Source organism: Vipera berus, assembly GCF_964194415.1.
Source record: "Vipera berus genome assembly, contig: HAP1_SCAFFOLD_160, whole genome shotgun sequence".
NCBI lineage: Eukaryota > Metazoa > Chordata > Lepidosauria > Squamata > Viperidae > Vipera > Vipera berus.
In genome coordinates, this window is record NW_027673555.1 from 60,524 (window position 1) to 68,700 (window position 8,177).

An 8,177-nucleotide genomic window follows, 5' to 3' on the forward strand; every position below is an offset into this window, starting at 1 on the left:
AATCAGGGCAAAATGCCGTGCCAGTCGAAAATACCACAAGGATTCAAACCCAGCTTGTCCAATGATCTTGTCAGGACTGTATATCGCAAACTCCTAACTGTTTGCTGGCTGAACCCCTTCATTCCATCCAATTCAAAGTTTGTTTTGGATAGCAGCCAGTTAGTCTTGGTGGAGAGACGGGGGCTCAGAAGCAAGATCAGCCTTCATTAGCTGGTCTTGCCAGAACTTCTAATTCTCCAGCTGCCTTCCTACAGGAGACTCCAAATTTCCAATCCTCCTTTCTGCATCTTCAATTTTTTTCAAGACCCAAAGGTGCTTTTTTTCCCCCAAAAGGCAACTGTGCTTTGTTTTTCCTTGAAGATGTTTCGCTTCTCATTCAAGAATGAGAGAACTGAAGAAGCTTCTTGGATGAGAAGCGAAACGTCTTCAAGGAAAAACAAGCGTCAGGTTGCCTCTTGAAAAAAGCACCTTTGGAAAAACCATGACTTGGATGACAGAGGATCTCCGTAGATTTTTGTTTCAAGACTTAAGAGGCTGTTGGACTTGAGCATATGAATGTGTCTCAGGGCTCAAATTATTTCAGCTACAGTAGGAGAAGGGATGACAGAATCTGGGGTGGAGTGAAAAGGGGGAAATCAGCCTAGAATCCCTACGTAGCCATAAGAGAACGGAATCCAGTCCCCTTTAAGTGCCGTTGACTCTTTTCTAACTTTAAGCCGGTGTCTACTGTTAGTGGAGAAGATTCCTGCTCATAGGCTTTTAGCAATAAAAGATTCCTGTGCTTAGGTTTCTAGCAATAAAAGATTCCTGTGCTTAGGTTTCTAGCAATAAAAGATTGCTGAGCATAGGCTTTTCGCAAAAAAAAAATCAGTGTATTGAAACTTCATGTGTGGACCTGGTCTTTCACACCTGACAACTACTTCTCCCATGCTGAAAGCTCACACTAAAATAAATGTCATTCACATGAACGCAAACAGTTGGCTCAGACCCTCGGGCCCCATCTGGTTCAGCCGCCTGTTCTCACCATGGTCCACCACCTGCACCAGGAAGCCAAACGGCCTCCCAGCAGATGTCCTTCAGAGGCAGTCATCCAGCCATCAAGGCCGATCCTGACTTTTCTCCAGCGTACACTGGAAAACCCGGGATCGATAGAATGCTTTTCAACAGCAAGCAGGCATTATGCCACGCGCATTCCCATTCATTTGAGAGGCTTAGCATTAAGTAAACAGGAGGTCAAAAGGTTGTAGGGCAAAATCTTTTAACTGACCTAATTTTTTAAAAGCGGTTTAGGAACTAATTTTGCCATATGACTGCCCTCATTCTCCTCTCTGCCCCCGCCATCCCCCTACCCCCGCACAAAAATAGCCCTGGTGTTTGTTTGTTTTTTTGTTTTTTGCCACTATGATGACTCAGGTTAAACCACAACAGAGAAGTTCAGGAGCATTTGAAAAGCAAACGGCAAGATCTTTCCTTCAAGGTTAGAGCTTCTGTTAGCTGTGCACAGGAATTAATCTTGACAAGATCAGGATGAGAGGGGAGGAAAAGGAGTGTATGTTGGGGGAGGGGGGAATTTTACTCTTTCTCAGCCCTCTTATGCCAGAGGTTAAAAAAAAGTACTTTAAAAATTAGTTCTTGGCTAAGAGTGAGTCCGTGGTTGTTTTTTTAAATCAGCGGGCGTGTGTTTGCTAGTAAATCCCAGTTAATAAGGTAGTCCTTGACATAGGACCACAACTGAGCCCAAAATTTTTATTGCTAAGTGAGACATTTGTTAAAGCGAGTTTTGCCCCATTTTATGAGACTCTAGAAAGAGTACAGAGAAGAGCAACAAAGATGATTGGGGGACTGGAGGCTAAAACATATAGGGAACGGTTGCTGGAATTGGGTATGTCTTCTAGTTTAATGAAGAGAAGGACGAGGGGGGACATGATAGCAGTGTTCCAGTATCTCAGGGGATGCCACAAAGAAGAGGGAGTCAAACACCTGAAGGCAGGACAAGAAGCAACGGATGGAAACTAGTCAAGGAGAGAAGCAACCTGGAACTAAGGAGAAACTTCCTGACAGTTAGAACAATTAACAAGTGGAACAACATGCCTCCAGAAGTTGTGAATGCTCCAACACCGGAGGTTCTTAAGAAGAGACTGGACAGCCATTTGTCTGAAATGGTATATAGGGCATGGGTGTCAAACTTGCCACGTCACGTGACGTGTCACGACGCATTGTGACTCCCCCCCCCCCCGCATTGCTGGAGCTAGGGTGGGCATGGCCCATGGGCCAGCAGTTTGACACCCCTAGTATAGTTTCCTGCCTCAGCAGGGGATTGGACTAGATGACCTCCAAGGTCCTTTCCAACTTTATTATTATTATGTATTATTTATTTATTATGACATTTTGTGCCACAATTATTAAGTGAATCACTGTAGTTGTTAAATTAGTAACATGGTTATTAAGTGAATCCGGCTTCCCCACTGACTTTGCTTGTAAGAAAGTCACAAACAGTTGTAACTTCAAGTTAGGTCTTAAGTAGTTTTTTTTCTTTAAGTCTGTCATAACTTTGATTGGTTGTTAAGTCATTGGTAAGTTGAGGACCACCTGTATCCCTAAAAACAGCAATAGCATTTAGATGCATATACCGCTTCACAGTGCTTTACAGCCCTCTCTAAGCAGTTTACAGACAGCCTATTGTGTCCCCCCCTAACAATCTGGGTACTCATTATACCGACCTCGCAAGGATGGAAGGCTGAGTCAATCTTGAGCCGGTCAAGATTGAACTCCTGGCAGGCAGAATTAGCCTGCAATACTGCATTCTAACCACTGCGCCACCATGGCTCTACATTTTTCAACATTTTGCAGCCAAATTTCAGAAATACAATTTTGGTGAATTCCTGGAGCTATAAAATGGGAAGGGAATACTCATAATCCGCCTACAATCTATGCCCATTGAGTCTCATATGTCTTTTTTTGGCTGGAAATGGGGAAGAACATTTGCACGGCAAACATTTTAATTGAAGCTTATATAATTCTTACATCTCTCAGTTCTATAAAGCTAGAAAACAATAATACACTTCTATAAAGCTAGAAAACAATAATACATTTGTGAATTCAAAAAAAATTGTGTTATTTGGGCAAACCCAGCCCTTAGTGAGAAATGGCTTCCAAAGAATGCAACTATTGGGAAATTGCATGCAACAGTAGAGTTCAGTATTAAAGAAAAAAAAATGCATGCCAATTTTAATGCAGTCTCCCTCGAAAATTCATAACTTGGGGAGGAAACCCGGCAAAAATAACTTTAAGACTGGGGAGATAAGCTAAATGGAAGTTGTCAGATTCTCTCATTATAACTCTGTGACTCCTTTTCAAAGCTTTTGGGAGTAAATTAAAATACAAACTTATTTTTCAAATAAGAATGAAATGGAAATAACAAAGGACAAGCACACCAACCAAATCATGGTTAAATAAGAAAGCTGAACCATGTAAGGGCCATTAATATACAAATATACAGATCATGGATGGGTCATTATTGCAAAGAGATGGTCAAGATGGAAATTCTGTGAGGCCTTGCCTACAGGGATTTCTTGATTACGACACACAACAATCCCGAATCATTTCTGCAGAGTTGCAATATGATTGAGGTAATAGCCCTACTAGCTGCATGCATGCATACCGACACACATACACACACAACATTTAGAGCTGCAACCAATGGACCAAATTAAAGCAAAGCTGCAGAGAGAGAGGGGGAGGGAGGGAGGGAGGGGGAGAGAGAGAGAGACCAGTGACATCCTGGCTTTAGGATATCTTTCTCCATTTGACAATGGATTTCATCAGTGAAGAACAGGTGTGCTCCACACAGGCAATTTGCTCACCCTACTGGGAGTTTACACATGGATGCCTTCAAATCAGGCCTGCTGCTTAGACATGATATGAGGCTGTTGGGAGAAGAGAACTGCAGCCAGCTCTCCTTTGCCCCCTGCCACCACCTAATACAGGTAGTCCTCGGCTTACAACCATTTGTCCAGGGACCATTTGAATTTACAACGGCAATGGAAAAAGTGACCTATAACCATTTTTCTACACTTACAACTGCTGAAGCATCCCCATGACACATGATCAAAATTCAAAGGCTTGGCATATGATTACACATATATATTTTACACACACACACACACACACACACACACACACACACACACACGTCAGCAATCCAAATTTGTGTGTGTGTGTGTGTGTGGTTTTTGGCTGAACTCCAGCCAAAGGAGAATCACGATTCAAACAAGCTTTGAAGGTTTTGTTGCCTTCACTCTAAGGTAAGGCTTTCAATGTATCACGCAAACTATGCTTTAGTTTGCTATGCCTAGTATGTTGCTCACACTAAAGAATAACTATGCAAATATGCACTTTGTTAGCTTTCAGTCAGGGAGAGAAGCTACCTTACCTGTGAGGATTTTTTTTTAAAGTACGTTTAACTATGGTTGGCATTCATTGGCTCACCTACATAAAATGCTATTTGTTGGCGCTTGACTTTCCATAATCAATGAGCCTGCCTACTGCTGTTTTTTCACATGCTGGGTAAATGAACACACTCTGGATCTTTTAACACACAATGGTTAAGAAATCCTGGCTTGGCATCATTATGTACGGACACAGCCAATGTAATCCTAGGCACGAGCAAAACCCAACATTTTAGTATCTTGGCCAGAACACCCCAAACAGTTTCCGGTTCAGAGGATTAACTTCCAGAAAAAATGCCAGACCACCCCAAGGCAGCCAGATTGGCATTCAGGAGAAAGATGCAATGTTCCTTTGTGTACCCCCTGCCTCCCCCCCCCCCCGATCGCTCACATGTCTCAGCTGGGGGCCAAACATGAACATGTGGATATTTCAGGCTTAGGGTTCAAGGAACATAAAGGGTTTCCTTCTCAGTGTGGCATTTGGGAAGAAAAATGGGATTTTCAAAATCAATCATTCTATTAAGTATATAATTTCTAGCAAGGGAACAGAGGAGGAAAGATAACACGTTGAGATTAAAGGCAGTTGGGAGGGAGGAGCGGAAGACTGTGAACTGATTAAAAACCATTGTCCAGGATGCACACCAGTTACAATGCTGGCTAGATTAGCAAGCTTAGCCCTGAAAAGGAGTTAATTGCTAGAAATAATTACTTGAAAGAGATCTACTCAGGCGGTTCGGGTTTCCTTCCTAACAGTTAAATAATTCCCACCAATCTCTTTGCTTTCCTTCCCTACTGTTGATTAATTCACAAATACTCTCCGGAGGTGTGGGGGGAGGGGGATCGGTTAGAGTACCTCAAAAATGTGAGCTATGTGGCCTTATATGCACAAACACCGCTTCTAAAGGAGAATATTTGTAGCTTAGGGTTCCGTGGTGCTGTCTGAATTTGGTTGTTCTCTTGCAGCCATTTCATTACCCAAACTAGGTACAGGTAGTCCTCGACTTACAACAGTTCATTTGGTGACCATTCAAAGTTACAACAGCACTGGGGGGAAAAAAGGGACTTATGACCATTTTTCACACTTACAACTGTTGCAGCATCCCCGTGGCCAAGTGATCAAAATTCAGACGCTTGGCAACTGACTCATATTTATGACGGCCGCAGTGTCCCAGGGTCAAGCCAAGTCAACGGAGAAGCCAGAGTCACTTAACAGCCAGGTTACAAATTTTACAACTGCAGTGATTCATTTAACAACTGCGGCAAGGAAGTTCGTAAAATGGGGCAACACTCACTTAGCAAAGGTCTCCCTTAGCAACAGAAATGTTGGGCTCAATTGCAGTCATAAGTCGAGGAATATCTGTAACATCATCACCAGATGAGCAAAATTTTACAATGTCAAGACTTGCTCCAGGCAGTGACACTTACCTACTATTCCAGACCCCAGGAATGACGACGAAGATATGCTGTTATGGGATGGCAGGTCCCTGTGTTCACTGTAGTGTGAACCTTCGCCATAACCCTGCTATAAGGAAAACAAAAATAGTATCCACATGCACAAAGTCGCGAAACACACTGTCTACCCACTCCTGTCTCAATCAGCTAGACCAGACATGTCAAACAAAAGGCCCGGGGGCCAGATCCGGCCCGCGAAGTGGTTTCATGCGGCCCGTGAAGCCATCTTGGAAACAGTGAGGGAACAGCCCCCACTGCCTTGGCCCTGGCCCAGAGACCCTCCTTCTGCCAGAGACCCTCAGATCTGTCCCACTCCTGCCCGGGCCCCCCATAGGCACCCTTGATGCGAATGATGTAGAGCTGGCCATGCGCACTCTAGCCACGCCCACCCAGTAGGCCACGCCCCCCCTGGCCATACCCACCCGCCCCCCTGAGGGCAACCGCAATGCTGATGTGGCCCTCAATGAAATTGAGTTTGACATCCCTGAGCTAGACTAAGGGTATCCCAGAACCATTTCCATATCAAAATACACCTTGAAAATTCAATTTAGTTGGCTCTTGTAAAGGCCAGCAATCTTGGGATGGGTCAAATCGACTCCAACTGACTATCAAACTGTTTCTATATACTCTCATTTTCCACAGCGTTTTCCCCTCCCCCCTCCCTTCTGTTCAATCATGCCCGATTCTCAAAGACTGCCTGGACAAGTCCCTGAAGTTTTTTTGGCAAGGTTCTCCAGAAGTGTTTTGCCATTGCCTCCTTCCTAGGCTGAGAGAGAGAGAGAATGATTGGCCCAAGGTCAACCAGCTGGCTCCTTGCCCAAGGCGGGACTAGGATTCACAGTCTCCGGGTTTCTAGCCTGATGCCTTAAACACGACACTAGACCAGCTCTCAGCTGAAGTGGTGCAGAAGTTAAATAAGTAAACACACTTCCCTTCAGCCATGCTGCGTCAGGGTTATGGAGGGAAGTGAGGAAATCACAAGAAAACCTCAGCACATACAGAAAGTCTCCATCATAAAAGACGGAATCCACTTCAGAGTGAGATATTTTTTTTTGTTAATCCCATTTATATCCCGCCCTTCTCCGAAGACTCAGGGCGGCTTACAATCTAAAGCACAATGGGTAGCTTCTAAATTCCATAACTAAATAAATCTGGTGCTCTCCAGAACAGAAAAGGTTTTTGGACAGATCATTATCTTCACCTGCTACTATCATGGGAAAGAAAATAAGCCAAAAGTAGTTAAAAAAAAATGGATGATTAATGTTGGAAGGAAGACAGATCAAACTCAAAAACAAGATGACCGAACCATTAACTCAGATAGCTAAGCAGAACCTTAAATTCATGGAAATCTCTTAAGTGTATATCAGCCATTCCATTAGGCTCCATGGAATAAACCTCAACTTTGTTAAAACACCAATTCCTTCAGGGTCTGTTTTTCTCTCTACTACTTCCATTCCAGCAAATCATTTTATGACCTGAACTTAGCTTGAACTGCAATAGAACTTTAAGAATTGATTCTTAAGTCTGTCATTTCATCTTCCTTCTTCATCCCTTTTTCTTTCTGTATTAGATTATAAGCTGAATGAGCAGCACCAATTTTACATTATTGTATGTAAGCAGGTCTGGGAGCTTCAGGAGCTAAAGAGTAAGGTTGAAAAAAAAATCCTTTAAATATGATCCCAGTACAGACAAGAGGTTTGTTGTTTTCACCTCCTGCTTACGGATTGGTTTCCTAGAGGACACGTGACTGGATGCTCTCAGAAAATAATTCCTTAAAATTAGATTTGATTCCTCAAAATTAAATAGCTCAGCAAGAATTAAGTTGAGAGGAAATCTACTTTTCCTATATTTTCAGAAAAAAAGGAATTAAGAGTAGTTCACTTTCCCATCACAAAAGACACGTGTGGACAAACCCCCAAAGATCCATTTGCATCTTGCAATGAACAGATCTTCCCGATCCTTACCCTGACTTGGTCAAACGTGGAGTTGTTCTGATCTCCTGTTGCCCAAGAACCTGAGGTCGGTCGCTCATCCAAACCTTTCGGGGAAAGAAGAAGAGAAAAAACAAAGATTACTTTGATCTACAGGATCTTCAAAAGACAGACTCTCTCAAAGTTAACTCTTCCTTTCACAAATACAAAAATATTTGGATGAAAATGCCAAACCAACACTGACTTTTCCTGTTTTGCAAATTTTCCACACAGATTCAGCTTCAAAGGAACCTCAGTTGATATGTTTGGCAAAATTGTGAGAGGGCAAATTTTATTTAATATTTAT

General features: G+C 43.0%; 1 protein-coding gene across 1 annotated transcript in view; it reads right to left on the reverse strand.

The window, feature by feature from the left end:
• TCF3 (transcription factor 3) overlaps positions 1-7,920 on the reverse strand; it is a 65,771-nt gene extending 57,851 nt beyond the window's left edge. Inside the window, exons 1-2 of the mRNA XM_081346923.1 lie at positions 7,865-7,920; positions 5,874-5,970 (exon numbers count right to left, since the gene is read on the reverse strand). The gene's annotated coding sequence lies outside the window, so the exon portion shown is untranslated. The remainder of the gene's footprint in view (positions 1-5,873; positions 5,971-7,864) is intronic.
• Between the last annotated feature and the right edge of the window lie 257 nt (positions 7,921-8,177).